This window comes from Natator depressus, chromosome 6, assembly GCF_965152275.1.
Source record: "Natator depressus isolate rNatDep1 chromosome 6, rNatDep2.hap1, whole genome shotgun sequence".
Lineage (NCBI taxonomy): Eukaryota > Metazoa > Chordata > Testudines > Cheloniidae > Natator > Natator depressus.
In genome coordinates this window covers 77,127,379-77,144,771 of record NC_134239.1, presented here as the reverse complement: position 1 = coordinate 77,144,771, position 17,393 = coordinate 77,127,379, and the positions used below count along the sequence as shown (strand labels likewise).

General features: G+C 39.6%; 1 long non-coding RNA gene across 1 annotated transcript in view; it reads right to left on the bottom strand.

Annotated features, from left to right (window-relative positions):
- LOC141990113 (uncharacterized) overlaps positions 1-13,772 on the bottom strand; it is a 202,092-nt gene extending 188,320 nt beyond the window's left edge. Inside the window, exon 1 of the long non-coding RNA XR_012640082.1 lies at positions 13,755-13,772. This is a non-coding gene — a long non-coding RNA (uncharacterized LOC141990113). The remainder of the gene's footprint in view (positions 1-13,754) is intronic.
- Positions 13,773-17,393: the final 3,621 nt, after the last annotated feature.

The window sequence follows — 17,393 nt, the reverse complement described above, 5'->3', positions numbered from 1 at the left end:
AGTACAAGCTTTCAAGGCTCACAAAGCTCTACATCAGCTCTGGTGAAGGAAATGGGAGAGTCTGAGCTAAATACAAGTTCGGAGAGATGGTTAAGCATAAGGGGTTAACACACATAGTGGGAGACCACTTAAAATTAAGTTGGTAACTGAGGGTTAGCAGGCAGTGGGATATATTAAATATTGTAGTAATGAGTCATAAAACCAGTTTGGCCCTATTGAGTCCATGGTTTTTAGTGTCTAGCAGAGTTATGGATTTAATTTCCCAGACTTGCTGTGGTACTAGCAGACCAGGCGAAGCCCCAGGCCAATTCACTTGAGTATTATTATAGATCAGTGGTTCTCAACACATAGAGAGCTGCATATGCAGCCCACAATGGTAAATAGGTTATGTGGGCCATATCCACACAATAAATATATATTATGGCCCTGAGGATGTCACATGGGCCACAGTTGTGTGCTGATTGGGCCACAAGTGGCCTGCGGGCTGCAGGCTGAGAACCGCGGCTATAGGTCAAAGTGATTATTACATGTATAAGAGTGTATTTGGTATTTAAACCTCAGGAAAACTAATGGGATATTACATACATTGTGTTACTTATCTGTATCCTGTTTTAATGGAATGAGAACATTTACACTGTGTATACACCTGTAACTAAATAACACATCAAATGACAGAGATGCCTTGTGGAATGCAAATGAAAAACTTTGCATTCCACAAGGGAAGTGTACCAGATGCAAAGCGGAGATCCTCAGACACAATCTTGGTACCCTGAAAAGACTTTTGGGAAACTGAAAGTGTATTACCTCACTGCCAGCATTTGGAATTACAAACTGTGACTCACCTGTGCATATATTTTACCTGCTTTAACCTCTCAATAACTCTCATTTCCTTTTCTTAGCTAATAAACCTTTAGCTAGTTTACTATAGAACTGACTACCAGCATTGTCTCTGGTGTAAGATCTAGAGTATCAATTGATCTGGGGTAAGTGAATGGTCTCTTGGGAATAGGAGCAACCTGATGTGCTGTGATTTTTGGCTTAAGTGACCTTCTATCACCAAGTCCAGCTTGTCTGAGTGGTAAAATAGATTGGAGAGTCTAGGGGAAGTGTCTGTGACTCCATGGTAAGACTGGTGTAGTGATCCAGGAGTTCACATTTGTTACTGGGTTGGTGAAATCTAATTATAGAAAACCACGAATTTGGGGTGGCTGCCCTGTTTTCTGACAGTCTGCCCTGAGATAGTTGTGAGCCACTCGAGACAGTGTGACACTTGCGTTTGAAAGATGTTGTGCAGGTTTCCTTTGAGAACAAGTACTGACAGGTCAGATATGGAATTATCACTTAGTTAAAAGTTAGGTTTCAGAGTAGCAGCCGTGTTAGTCTGTATCCGCAAAAAGAAAAGGAGTACTTGTGGCACCTTAGAGACTAACAAATTTATTTGAGCATAAGCTTTCGTGTAGCTCCCGAAAGCTTATGTTCAAATAAATTTGTTAGTCTCTTAGGTGCCACAAGTACTCCTTTTCTTTTTTTTAGTTAAAAGTATTCACCTATGAATGATATTTGTTTTTTTCTTTTATCATTTTTCAGTGAGCTCATCAGAGATTGTAATGACCATGTAGTTTCACCCGCATAGTTGTTGGGGCATATGATGCACTGGATTAAGTACACCACATGTTGTGATAAGCATATATAGGACTCATGAATCTTGAGATATGTCTGCAGGTTTTGCATCTGTTCTTTGGAGAAGGATTTAATGGTATCTTTAAATTCTTCTGAATTGTGGTGTAGAGTCTTCTATGAGTTCTTTATAGTAGGTAGTGTCAGAGTGTTGTTGTTGGCCTAGTTGATGCAGTCATCAAGATTGAGGACTATGATGGTACCCCCTTTGTCTCTTGGTTTGATCACTGTTTGGTGGTTTCATTTCACAGACTGTATAGCTATCCTCTTGGTGGTAGAGAGATTGTGGTATACGTAGTGTTTGTTAAGGATTTCACAGTCTGTTTTTTTCCTGAAGCAATCAATGTAATGATCAAGTATATCGTTTTGTCTCCTGCAGGGTGTCCATTCATATGATTCTTTTTTTCTCAAGACTGTTGGTAGGGATGTGGTAGTTCTGGGTGGAGTCGTCTTTGTAGTGAAAGAATTTCTTGAGGCAGAGTTGGCAGATCAATTCATCTAGTTTCCCTCATGTTAGTATGGTATCAGGTTCTGTAGTGATGCAGACGTATGCCCATATCTCATTTCATACATTCACTTTCAGTTCTGGATCATGGCATAAGTCCAGCACTGGACAGAGGCAGAGAACATCACATATCTAAACGACACCATGAATGACCATCTTCCTGCCTGGCGATAAGACTTAGCACTGGGACTTCATAGATATCCTTCAGAGTGAGCACTGGTCCCACTCCAATCTGGAGGGATACACCACTGTGCAACCAGCCAAATAATGCTGAATTAACTCTCAGATGTGAAAGCAAAATAGTCAGCAGAATAATGACTAGCTGGGATACCTGCATGCTGTTTTGCTCAACCTAGTGTTGGAACATCATAAGTAAAAACAGTAGGGCATGGTAGCCATTCCAAGCCTGAATTGTGTTAATACAGCCAACTTGGAGAAGGCATTTCTTCTGTTCTTAACATGCAGGAAGGTAATTCTAATAGAAAGGAGATAGAATCTAGATTTTAAAAGCAAGGCTGCATTTTACTTGTAATCTAGTGGAAGGCTGCAGACTCAGTGGGGACCGTTTTAAACATGTGGATCATTTGTCAATCACCCAGACTCAAAAGACAAATAAATGAGGGACTAATTACATGGTATAAGCATGGACAGATTCATTGCGAGAACCCCCTGGTAGGGGTAGACCAGATGCTGCAATATACTGAGGTTTACAAAGTGGTCATAAATGCCTAGACTTCTCAAACTTGGGTAGCCCTGTTTTTTAGGCTAATGTTACATCAGAGAGGTGACATCTGAAAGTCTAAAGCAGCAATTGTCATCTTTAAGCCTAGCAAGAAGGGGTACAAAAGGCCTGACCAGGTTCCTGTTTCAAAAAAAATGCTCTTCAGCTTTATCTCCACTGCTCCATCATGAGGTATATGACCACTTGACCACACTGAGCATTTTAGATAGAGTAGAAAAGAAATTAAATAAACAAAACAACTTAGTGTTAGGAATGTTGGTATTGATGGCTTCTTTATCAAAAGTACTAGGTATTATTTTTATTATTGGAGGGAAATAATATCATTTTTCTCACTAGACATCTAGGGAGATTTTTATACTCTATGGACTAGATTGTAACTTGGACTACATGAAACCTTTATGTCAATGCATGGCCACCTGGACCTTAGATCTGGACAGGAAGGAGTAAGCAGATGTGCAGTACCTGTTTACTCTCCCCTGGAACAGGAGGGCAGATAATGGATGAGGAGGGATGGGGTAGTTTTAGTTCCATCCCCCACACAAAATGGCCAGCAAAACTGAGGCAGCCCGGGGGGATGCCATAATTTGCTGTTGGCCTATATCAGCAGCAAATTCTTTCCCTTCTCTCACTCCTTCCCAGGGGGAAGCTGGGAGGGAATTGAGCCTCAGAACAGTGTGTCTGAGGCACTAACACCTGCTAGTGCTCCTTCAGAGCAGGTGCAGCTTATGCTCCACTGCTTGCTCATGGGGGATGTGCCATAAAGGCACAGCTTAGTCCCAAATGTTACCAAGCCACACATACCTAATTTTCTTGCTTTGTTTACGTGAAGGTAATCGTCCACCCTTTCTTTTCTTGCTTTGCAGAAATAAGATAGGACTTTGGAATTTGGTTCTTTGAGGCTAAGGAAACCAGAACTCTTGAATATTTCTATAATAGGAAGCCTGCTGCTGTAGTCTTGCTTTGGGACTTTAATATCTGGTCTTAATGTTTTTCATACATATTTTCTTACGATGCTTTACAGTACTGAATTATTTATTTGACAAATGTAGCATCTTGTTTGCAAATTGCCCACCAGCAATTTCTGATTTTTCTCAATTGTATTCATTATTTAGAAATATTCATCAAATAATGAATGTAGTTAATTCTTGGGCTGGAGATTACTCATCGGAAATTTATTGTAAGTGACTTTATAAGTTTTTGAAACTCAAACATTTTATGCCTCTCACTTAAACCTGTTTAAAATAAGATGTAGCTCTGCTGAAGGCAATGGAAATTCACCAATGTAAAAGTGGTGTAAGTGAAAGGAGACATTGTTTTGTATGAAAGATAAGTATCTTCTATAGCCTCTGTGTGTGTGTGTGTATACACAGACACACATGACACTAAGAATGTTTTTCCTCTGTTGGATACATTCATTTTATTTTAGTTAACAAGCAACCTAGCTTTATTTCCATAGTGATAGAAAATAATCAAAATAATCTTGCAAAGTGGCAGACTTGTGTATGCTTAATAATGATCTACCTCCCTTTCACTATGTGCCTTGAAAGCTTGTCTCTCACCAACAGAATTTGGCCCAATAAAAGATATTACCTCACCCAGCTTGTCTTTCACTAAGGGCTTGTCTACATTACCCACTGAATAGACACGATAAATCGACCGCTGAGCACTCTCCTGTCGACTCCAGTACTCCACCAGGGAGAGAGGCGCAGGCAGAGTCAACAGGAGAGCATCAGCCATCGACTTACTGCAGTGAAGACACCACAGTAACTAGATCTAAGTATGTCAACTTCAGCTAAGTTATTCATGTAGCTGAAGTTGCATAACTTAGATCGACACCCCTCTCTGTCCCCCCTCCCCCTGTGTAGACCAGGCCTAAGAGAGCTATTGAAAATGCCTGTCAATAATAACAGCATTGCGATCCCATTTGTCTTAAGCAGCCAAAGTGAACTAGACCAGGGTCAAAGCCACAAGAGGCAACATATCATGCAACACAGGAGCCATTATCACAAAGGCTAGAGAAACCAGATCAGAGCAGATTATTTACAAGTAAATTAGGTATAGTGTCCAACTGAAAAAACTTCTGTCCTGGTGAGAGAGTATTCAGACTGCACATTACCCAAAGACTTCAACTAAATAGTTTATTCTTGTGTCTACACCTGAAGAGTAACATTTTTAGCCCTCATTCACCTCTCCAGTCTGCCCACATAAATTTCCTCTTCAAAAAAGATGAGACTGCTCTTCAGCCATCTTCTCTCCAATCTACAGTTCAGCTGTTTCAGTTCTTGGAGATCACTTTAAAAAAAATGGTGGGCGCTGGGCTTCCAAGGCAAGCAGCATATAAACATGCCCTCTACCTGCTGATTAGAAGCATTTAATAAGATGACCAGTATCCCAGTTATAATTGGAGACTTCATATGCCAGTCAAACACGACCGGCTTCAAACCCAGCTCCATGGGGTTGTCAAACAAGAGCCTTATCTACTTCACCACCAGGAAACTACAGCTGGTGCTCTGCAAATGGGGGCTCCACCAATTGACTCAGCAGGATCAGCTGACTAGCAGCAGATTGCTGATTGGACATCTCTTAGCATAAAGCTTCCTGTCCTGGCACACACGGTGTCTGAGCAACTAGTTGCTAGACCTGCTTCTGACCAAACCCCTGAAACCAAGTTCCTGCTTCCTTGTCTGGTTTCTGCCCCTTGTTCCTTCTCTCTCACCCAACTCCATTTTCTGATTCTGGTTTGACCCTTGTTGTAGCTTCTAACAGAGTCGGACTTTGGCCCTTGGTGTGACTTCTGGCTTCAGCTGTGACACTTGGCAGGCCCCTGCCCATGACCCTTTCTCCACTCTGGGCTCTGACCCATTAGGTCAGATCATCTGCGCTACAGGACCTGACAATGCCTGGCTGCCAATAGGGAGACTAGAGAAATTCACAGAACTCATAGCTTCTGATACCATGATGAAATAAGCTAGCTCTGATATGTGGAATAGTCTCAGCATTAAAACAGAGATGTTGAGGGTTATATCACTCTACAGGATTGATCTGAATATCCAAATCAACCCCAGAGATTAAACTGTATACCTATTGAACTCTGTGAGAGTGCCCCTTAACTTTCTGGTAAAATGAAGGGTGACTGCCATTTCTAGGAAGAGAAATGCTGGTCATCTAAGCTAATATTGGCATGCACGATGAAATACCTGCGGACAATAATCTACGAGGACTCCAATAGTTGTTACTCCATTTTAGAGAAATCCAGTTATGAAATCCACTTTAACTCTTATGTTTTATGCACTAGAAGAACCATAAACCGAAATCCAGTCCCTGGGCACAAAAAGTGACTAAATGCATTATTAAACCCTTCTTTGTGGTGGGCCTCTTCATGAAACTCAAGAAGGTTGCAACAATCACAGCTATTCTCATGCTATCATTCTTCATGAGACTGATGGAATAAGGGGCGGCTCTACCAATTTTGCCACCCCAAGCAGTCGCTGAATTGCCACCACAGGACACAGACTGCAGCCCCATTCTAAATGCCTCCCCAAGCACCTGCTTGGAAAGCTGGTGCCTGGAGCCAGCCCTGGATAGAATGCTGAGTACCCAACCAGAACCAGCTGGGGCAAAACTGGGCTTGCACCATCATTCCATCAGGTCTTAGTGATTCATGCCATATTGCAGTGATGTTCCATAAGGGAATCTAAATGGTGGTGGCTTTATTGTCAATAAACCTGACATTACCCAATGAATATCTTATCCAAGAATTCAAGTTATTTGTTCCATCTCACATTTATAAATTAAAGCTTTTGTTTCCACGAGTCTTGGCTTTCTTCAAAGATCTGTCTGTGCTTTGCTCCCAGAACACATTCAGATATTCTGTTGCCTTGTTTCCAGATTTTAATTTCTCTGGCTTTGTTGTTTTGTTAATGATCACATAAAAAGGATTCACTGTGTAAATTCTGATGATTCAGTGGATGATTTAGAGGCACTGAAGAATGTAGTTGATTTGTGTCACCTTAACCTGTCACTAGTTATCAGTAATTATTTAATGTAGTTATGAAGCAAAAGCTTTTGTGGACTTGTAGGGATTCAAGAAAGCCAAATAAAGATTTTTATAAAATTCAGATTTGCAATCAAAACAGTTATTCAGCTTCAAGAAGGGGATAATGTGCAAGTTAAAGTATTGTAGTCAGAAGACATTTCTGGGCATATAGAAATTTCACACTTCCTTCTTTGATACCAGTGCCCTTGCTTTATTGTGATACAGGAATTAACCCCTTTTACCCAAGGTCCTTCATAGTGATCTGTCTAAGCATCAGTTTATTCTCTTTGATGCCATTACAGAATCACAGGAACTAGCGAATGTGTGATGCTCACTGGTAGAATTATGATGTTATCCATAATTTCTTATTATTCTGTAAAAAATACAAATTCAAGGTCAAACCTCTGTGGAACACATTATTGCTAGGTTTTCGGCCCAAGAGGAAAACACGTTAAGAGACGCTCAGCAGCCCTAGGAATCCCTTCCAGGTAGTATCTTACATTCCTAAAATATCATGCTTCTGAGCTTCAGCGAGTCATCTGTAGGAGTCAAGAAGAGATTTTTTTCCCCCATGATGTATTGTGTTGTCCCTTTCCACTGAACTTTCAAAGATAGCCACAGCTGGAGATGGAACACAATACAAGGCAGACCAGCGCTTTGAGATGGTAATCAGAATTTTCTCTTGCAGGTGCTTGGCTGGCTGGTTCTTGTTCTCATGCTTAGATCTAACTGATCACCATATTCATCGTTGGGAAGGAATTTTCCTCCAGGTCAGGTTGGAAGGGAATTTGGAGGGATTTTACCTTCTTCTGCAGTGTGGGATGCAGGTCACTTGCTTGGATAATCTGTGTGTATGTGTATATATAACAGTCAATTGTCTGCAGTTCCAGAGGCTTCAGCCATTGGCGTACCTAGGCTCCTCCTATTCTCTGCCTGTGGTCCATAGTTTAGTCTCCTGAGGACTGTAATACACTAGTTGTTGGGCTTAGTGTAAAGATGGCAGGATGGTGTTGGTGGCCTGTAATACATAGGAGATCAGACTGGGTGATCTGGTGGTCCTTCTGGCCTTAAACCCTGTGACTAAGAGATGGAAAGGAACAAAAACTCAAATGACTGTAAATAAAGAATGTTAACTGATTTCTGCACAAAACAATCTAGGCACATTGATGTAATCAATAACACTGATAGCAAACCATATCCAACAGCAGCCCTGCTATTGAAAATCTTGATTTAGCTATGGAGAATTACACCAGGAATTTTAATATTATTGGTTAATTATTATTTTTTATCTTAATGGATGCAACGCTATGTGTATGTGTGTCACTAAAGACATCTATACTTACTTGTTTTTCCTCTCTTCTTATGTAATGAATATCAGACTGCTGTACTGGTTTGAATTATAATTTTAATAATAAGTAACATCGGATGAGATCAATCCATGGAGTGCTAATCTGATATTTAGCCTTTCACCACTAGGATACTAGTCCAAATCTGGATCAGGTTTATAGTGACCAGAATTATTACCATCTGCAGGGTGTTCCATGAGCTATTTTAAACTGGTTTTGTGGTTACAATACAGTTGCCACTGGATAAGTGTCCAAACAAAAAACTAAAAGAAACCCCACTGGTTCCACAAAGAACAATAGTTGGCTCTTCTCTTGGCAGTCTCAGCAAAGAAGCCTAATGCCTCAAGATAAAAAAATGGGCCCAGATAATGAACAACCCTTTCATCCCTAGTGGTGGCTCTTTCAGTACAAATTTGAGGAACATCACAGGGCAGGTGCAGAAAGCTGGTACTGCTGCTTGCTGTGCTGCACGTGTTCTGTGGAGAAATGATTTCAGTCTGCAGAGATGTCAGGTCAGCACCTTTCAAGAGCTTCACACAAAATGCATTTGAATAAAAGCAATAACAATGGATTAAAATCACTATTGAATACTCTTCAGTGTGCTATTGAATGTTTCGTGTTGAAACTTTCTAGCATTTTCATCTGTAAAATGTAGCACTTGTTATTGCTCGAAATATTATTTTTAAATGTTTTATTGGTGTTGGTAGAAAAAGTCTTACAACAGGAAACACATTTGTTTAAAAAAAATAGTTCTATAGACTTGCTCAGTTACCCACCCACGGCATGAGACGATCTTTCAATTCATTAGGGGCCTGGGGCGAAATCCTGGCCCCACTGAAGTCCCTGGGAGTTGTGCCATTAACTTCAGGGATGAAATTGATTGTGCCACCCTCATGATCAATAGGAACATGTGCTTATTTTTAAGCATGTGCTTAAGTCCATCCCTCTCCAGCAAAGCACTTAACCACATGCTTAACTTTAAACACATCTTTAAGTTCAGTGGAATTTAAGTATTTGCTTTGCTGAACTGGAGCCAGGTTAAGATACTACTAAATATGAGCACGGGGGTTAGAATCCGTTCCTTAATGAGAATATATGAACATAGCTGAAGGGATAGTTTGATAAAGTCCTGAGGCCAAATTATGCCCTTAGATTGAATAATGTTAATACTTAGCACTCCTACATCCCTTCCATCTGGGGAGGGTTCAGGGCAATACAATCCTTACCAAATGAAGCCTCACAATAGTACTGTGGGCTGGCATGCCCATTCATTTCAATAGGAGTTGTACGTGTATATTTCTGGGCAGAATTTGGTCTTTGGTTCCCAATTCTGCCAGTTCTCTGAATCATGCAGGGACTTAGTTTATTATTATTTTTAATATTTCTAAGGAATGTTGGCACCTGTATTTTCATGCTATGTTGTTCTTAGAATCAACCAGAGACTGAATGACTTTTTCAGTAGAGTTGCAATGCTTGGTATATAAATGCCTACATTTTCCATCACAATTCACATTCAAATTTTGCTTACTCTAGAGATTGCCTACAAGCAAGTATCCTTCCAAAGGCATGGTTTTCGTAGGTAATATCACCCTGAAAACATCAGAGTTCGTAGAAACCATAGGACTGCTATAATTCCTCCAAGAGATGCAACAGAACCATGTTTTTGTCAGAGGAAAATTATTCCCTGTGAGACTAATGTGATCTCAGAATAGCCACAGAAATATTGCAGTAAAAATACACATCAGAGGCTTCTAAGAGGTCTTAAAAATCTGATTTAAAACATTGTTTGGGAGGAAGGGTTGACCTATTTTCCAATGTGAAACTCCCCCAATAACAATGCCACCTGACATTGCCCTTTTGGATTATCCCAGTTTGGAAAAAGAAAGGAGGATGTAGACAGACATCCTCTAACTTTCCCACTAAGAAATGGAGTGCTGAAAGAGGAAAAGGCAGAACAGGGCTCTCCTGTCTACCTTATATTTATGTTATGTAATCTGGATATGAAGCAGGGTGCTCAGATCATAAAAGTGGAGTGGAGAGGTCTACAAGGGACAAAAAAAAGTCATAGACATGTAGGATTGGAAGTGAACTTGAGAGGTCATCAAGTCCAGCACCCTGCACTGAAGCAGGCCCAAATAAGCTTACATCTTCCCTGACAACCTATCCAACCTGCTCTTAAAATCTCCAGTGATAGGAATTCCACAACCTCCCGTGGAATCCTATCCCAGAATTTAACTACCCTTACAGTTAGTGAGATTTTTCCTACTAACTAATCTAAATTTCCCTTGCTGCATATTAAGTCCATTACTTCTTGTCCTACCTTCAGAAGACATGGAGAACAATTGATCACCATCCTCTATATAATAGCCCTTAACATATTTGAAGACTGTTTTCAGACCTCCACCTCTCCCCCAGTCTTCTTTTCTCAAGACTAAACATTCCCAGATTTTTTAACCTTTCCTCATAGGTCAGGTTTTCTAAAACTTTTATCACTTTTGTTGCTGTCCTCTGGAGTCTCTCAAATTTGTCCACATCTTTCCTAAAGTGTGGCACCCAAAATTGGACACAGTGAACAGCTGGGTCCCCACCAGTGTTGAGCAGAGCAGGACAATTGCCTCCTATGTCCCTTCTGTTAATACACCCCAGAATATTAACCTTTTTTGCAACTGCACCACATAGTTTACTTGTATTCAATTTGTGATCTACTATCTTCCCCAGGTCCTTTTCAGCAGTACTACTGCCTAGCCAGTTATTCCTCATTTTGCAATTGTGCATTTGAATTTTCCTTCCTAAGTGTAATACTCTGCACTTCGCTTTATGAATTTCATTTTTTTATCTCAGACCAATTCTCCAATTTGTCAAGGTTATTTCAAATTCTAATCTTGTCCTCCAACATGTTTTGCAACTCCTCCCAGCTTGGTGTCATCTGCTAGTTTTATAAGCAGATTCTCTGCGCCATTATCCAAGTTATTCATGAAAATATTGAATAGTACCAGACCCAGGACTGATCCCTAGGCGAAAAATGTGGGAAAGGAAAAGTCTGTTCCAATCAGTTAAACCATTCTTAAAAGCAAGAATTAGGATGTGATTAAAAAAAATCTATTAAATAAGCGAGACCTCCCCTTATGCCCATATTTATGTGGCTGACAATGCTGGGAGAAATAGCCTTGAACCAGTATGACAATCTGTATGAAAGTCTTAGTATTCTAGAATGACTTCTTGAATGTATAAGGTGCAACAGGCTTTTCTTCAACATCTATGAACAAGTTCTCTCCATTCCCGGATTCAAGTTTGTATATATTTCTGTATCCTCAAAACTTAAGCTACCCAGCAGCAACCTCTAACTCTTCCCAATAGCAGATCCATTTTTGCTCCTCCATACATATACTGCCAAAACATTCATTCATCCCTTTTGCAGCCCTGCATAAAAATCAAACTAGCCACTACCACAAAGTAAGGGTTTGATAGGGACAAAATAACTAGAGCTGAGCCGATTAGGAATTTACGCTCATGCTAACTCCAAGTTACAATCACATATTTGCCCATAGTTCCTTTTGAGTTTAATATGTGAAATTCTGAATATGTAATTTTCAGGCAAAGACAACCCCCCTTTTTTACACGTGCATTCCTAGGGGTGCCAGACAAACATTTCCAGATCCACATTTTTGAATACAGCCTAACTAATGACTGCATAGTTAGTATTCGTTTATTTCCATTTCTAGCAATGCAGAAGTGGGAGTGGAATCTAGCTCTTAGACTCTAATGGCTGTATTGCTACCAAATCATGAAATATTAAAGTTGTGCATAATTTATTGAAAATATTAATCTCTGCTAATTGTTGACTATTTTCAAAATCAAAAACTGGGGTACTTCTTATACAGTTGCAAAATAGTTATACAAATGACAAAAGGACACTTTTAAAATGTGTGTAGGTTTTGCTACTGCCAGCTTCTGAGTGCAATTCTCAGAGTGGAATAGCATAGTGTTCTGAATGAGGTTGTCATGAAACACTAAATAACCTAGCACTCAGGAAGCACAAGCTAGCATAAATTGTATCTCCAGTCATTTGACTTTTATCATCACAGTGAACACTCTTTCCGCTGGACCATTTGTTCTTGCAAACAGAGCCAGTTCTATTTGGTATAGCAATAGGTCTGGAACAAACATTTTGTAGTTGTTAAAAATATTTTGATTGACGAAATGAAAAACTTGGACATTTCACATGTATGGAAAGAAGTTCGCAGGCATGATGTGAAAAACCAGGACTGTCCTGGTAAAACTGGGAGAAATGATCACTTTATTGATCTCTGTTCATTTTCAACACTTGCTTATATTTTTGGAGGTTCTATGTACTACCATTATCCATGCAATCTATAATCTGTTCTGTTTGGAGAACAAGAGCCAAGTTCAAAGATTTTCATCGTCTATTGATCACAAAATCAATCACAGATAATTGACTTGAGATCTTGTGGAGCAGAGATTAGAGTTAAGAGTTGGATCTAGGTGATGGTCATGCTTTCCTTGCTGGACAATTGGTTAAATAAAACAATTTACAGCATAGGATTCTTCAAAATGGAACATGTTCATCTGGATAAATCAAGACTGAAGACATGCCGCACTATGAAAACAAAAACAAAACACTGACAGTTTTTACTGAAAAATGAACCAGACCATCCCTTGAGCACTGCCATACCACTTGCACCCTTAATTCCTTTGGCTTTCTCTCTTCGTGACAAGCTTTCCAAAGGAGATTGTCACGGTTTTTTTAATCAAACAACCTAAACAGTTGTCTCTGAGATCACAAGGCATTGGTACAGAATGTAAAGAGTTCTCTAATCCCCAAGGAAAACCTTGTATGAGTGGTGAAATGCTTGCAGAAGAAATCTTAGAAATCTTGGGGAGTGAAATCTCTTACTGTCAGAACTTTCAATAAAAGAGCAGCCACAGATACTGAAAGCATTAATAAAAATTACCAACAAGCTGTCTTACCTGCGTGCACTCAACTGAAAGGAAAGGCAAACATGAGCAGGTAGTGCTTGTACATCAATCAAAATGCTGACAGGTACGGTGTAATGTCTGACAAGGCTGACATGTGCTATACTCGCTAAGATATTCCTAACTGAACCATAAAAAGACAAATAAATTAGTAATAGTATCCCTCCTGTCAATGTCCTTTCTTGTGAACCGCTCATACTGTTCATTAGCATTGTCTGAAGTAATTCATCAATACAACTTTTCCATGCTTGGGTGGGGGGGGGGATACTTTGTTACCATTTATTTTGCTATTCTTAAAAAAGTATCTGATTCCTTATAATCACTTATTTTGTTAGTTTTTAGGGAAACATGAGAAACAAAAATCAGCATAATGTTTTCCCAAATGTACTAGGATCTCTTTAAAAGAAAAATAAAATGGTTTGATATAGTCATAAAAAGCAATGGATAACTTACCGTTTGTCAATATGACCAAGCTCATTTTGAAGTTCAGTTCTTGTCTTTCAGAATTAGTCAAACATTCCAGATCAGTCTTTTTCTATTGTACCATGTAATCCATTAAATCAAGGTTTTGTTACTAGAAGGAGCATCACAGCACAAGAAAAGAAATTCTGCCTATATGTTGCATAGTAACCCACAATTAAGGTTTTCCCTAAAATGTCATATTTTACAATCTAAACACACTCTCATGTGAAAACTTTGTTACTCTTAATCTTTCTTGTGGCTCAAGGTTCACATAATGTGAACGATTATGACAATTATCTATATGAGTAAATTAAAACATTTACAAAAGTGTTTTAAATAATAATTTTAATGACACTTTTGATGTGAAAAAAATAAGTTGTTAATAAGTTTGATATCACAACCAAGTCAAAGTTTTCTGTAAAAAAATGTAATTGAAATGAATGGATCATTGTTTTCTTGAGGAGATGTAACCATACAGTGTGGAACGCAGGCTTTCATAAAAACATTACTATTAAAAAAAACAGCTGTTTATGGGTAAAAAGTTATACATGGAGATTAGGGGAACACATTGCAACAGACTTGTCTTGCAGTAAAAAACACTGAAATCACCATTAGAAGTATTTACATCAGCAGGCTTACAGATATCTTGTGGGTGTCCAGCTTTCACCAAGGTTCACTATCCACATTATGCCGTGTAGTCAATAGGAGGATTGCAAGCCAAATCCAGACTGGCAGACACTTTTGACCCCAAAATCTTTTTACTGATTATCATATTTGTTGTAATATTTTTTATTATTTTCTCTGGAGTCTGGACCTTGACTATACCCTGACCAAGAAATTTGGACCTTGACAACAAATAATTGACTACCCCAATGGAAAGAACTTCAAAACCCACTGAGAGACTGATCCACCAGCAAAACTAGGAATGTTCCCACGCTCACCATTCCATTCAGACAGAGAACTCTTTCACCAACCAGTGCAAATTTTTCTTACTCACTATACAGAAGTGTCTTTTTACATAGGTCCAAGCCCTCCAGGAATACTAGTTTGTGCTATCCCTTAATTTTTTTAGTTGTTTGAAACCTATACCACTTGATACATGTACATCTCACTTAAATATTGATTCAGCACATACAACCAGCTTCCTGTTCCCTCCTTATATGCTAAACACAGGACTATATTACCATAATTAAGCACTCTAAGATGGCACAATAAAGTCATGGTTTAAACTGCATAATTATATCCAATAATAATATCAAAGAAAAATTATGCTGAATCTCAATGTGTCAACAAACCGTTGGCAAATGTATTTTAGAAAATAATCCTGAATGGGCAGAGGATAGACTAGATCAGGGATGGCCAACCTGTGGCTTCAGAGCCACATGCGGCTCTTGAAAAGTTTAATATGTGGCTCCTTGTATAGGCACCGACTCTGGGGCTGGAGCTATAGACACCAACTTTCCAATGTGCTGGGGGGGGGGGGGGACGCTCACTGCTCAACTCCTGGCTCTGCCACAGGCCCTGCCCCCACTCCACCCTTCCCGCCCCCTCCCCTCAGCCTTCAGTGCCCTTGCTCCTTCCCCTCCCTGCCAGAGCCTCCTGAATGCCACAGAACAGCTGACTGGGAGGTATGGGGAGGAAGGGGGAGGCGCTGATCGGCGGGACTGCCAGTGGGTGGGAGGCACTGGGAATGGGGGTGGGGAAGCTGATGGGGAACTGCTGACATATTACTGTGGCTCTTGGCAATGTACACTGGTAAATTCTTGTTCCTTCTTAGGGTCAGGTTGGCCACCCCTGGACTAGATGATCCAACACAGTGGACTGGCTCTCATAAAAAAGTGCCCCATTTTCATGACTTTTTCTGTTCCATTTTTTACTCTGTAAAATGTTCCTTGTGTGATCCACAGTATAGCCAAAAGAAATGGAAAATAGACTCCTATCAGCCATATCCCTGCTATGCCCCTGGAATACAAAAGTGACCACACTTTCATTTAATACATATGCTTCATTGAGCTGTACCTTTAGATTAACTCATCCTGGGAACTTTAGCGTTCTCATCATTCTACATTACATTGTTTTCCACACCACATTAATGTATTACTCTGCTTTTTCCTTCTGCGGAGTCTTGTTGATGTTTGTATGTTGAAGACTTGTGCCTGGAAAAGGTTGGTTATGGTGCTATTTAAACAGAGCTCCTCAATCATTGCCTGACTTTCTGGGGCTTTTGCAATTGCCAGCTGTGGGCCAAATTGTATTACCCTTACTCAAGTTAAATAATACCTACATCAAAAGTAAACCCATTGAAGTCAATGGAACTACTCATGGAGTATGGGATTACACACTGTGTGTAGGAATATCACTATCTGGACCTATACTGCTTATTAATAATATTAATTATATGTGCAGGATATTGTACTACCGAATATCCCTTGTATGTCTCTCGTCATGTATATTCAACTCTTTCCTTCTCACAGCAAAATACTCACTGAAAAACCTATGCCCTCTTTCAGTTTTTCAGATACACCTGAACTATGCTTGGGTGTTTTGTCTTTCTTCCTGATCATCAGGCTGACCTGAGAGAGAGTGCAGTTTGAGATATGCCATATCAGTTGCTCTGGCAGCCTGAGTATGCAAAAGAGAACACATATGGCTGATCTCTTCTGTACACAGTAGGTTACCTTAGTGACCAGGTCATAGATTATGTGAAGTGCACCTGTGTGAAACAGCTGATGTTTAAGGGGATGACAGTATCTAATAGTGGAAGCGGGATTGTCACCTACAGTTGACGGAAAAAGGGATTGTATCAATTAGGCTCAGGGAGGAATGGATAACCCGGACAGTGCAATAAGTACAATTTCCTTATCAGTATCAGTTTGTAAATGAGTGAGCATAATATTTTAGAGCGACAACATTATTAGTCTTTCCCATCTCCATCTTCTGAGATATATGGTTTTAAGGATTCAATGAAGTGTAGTGCATTTATGTAGAGAATACAAAGTCATTATTGGATCTCAAAGGTTTTACCTCTGTTGCCAGACTATTGTATCAGTGAACATCAGCTTTTAGATTATTTGCATGATCTAGGAGATTTCTGAAGATATTATACACTGTTCCCAATATATGAAGTAACCTAGATACTATCAAAGTTTTCTGACCTGTTGCGCACCTTACTCTTCTGAATTTATGAAGAGACTTTTCTTGAGTGGACATCTTCCACTCACTAGCCAGGAAACCAGCATCTCAAAATTCCTTCTGAGCTCTTTTCTTATTCCTTAGGGAACTTCCCTTCTCCCCAGAGATGGAAGTCTCTTTCTAGACTCTTCAGTCCTTGTTGTAAAAACCTTGCTTTCCCTGAGTAGGTGAATTTTATACTCTGGATTCACTGAAAGCCTTAATGTCTTACTCTCCTCCTTCTCTATTCATTTTGATCACGGTTTTGTACATATGAAGATTGAAAAATAATTGAACATGCATAATTTGTCACCAGATCCTAGTAAATATTCATGGTAGTTCATGTTCATAAGTACACATACCACTTTGGCCTATCAGGATGTTTAGATAATTTGCGTAAGAGAAGGAGAACATTTGTATGTCATTTAGTTACTAAAAACTAAATCAATATCAGCATTT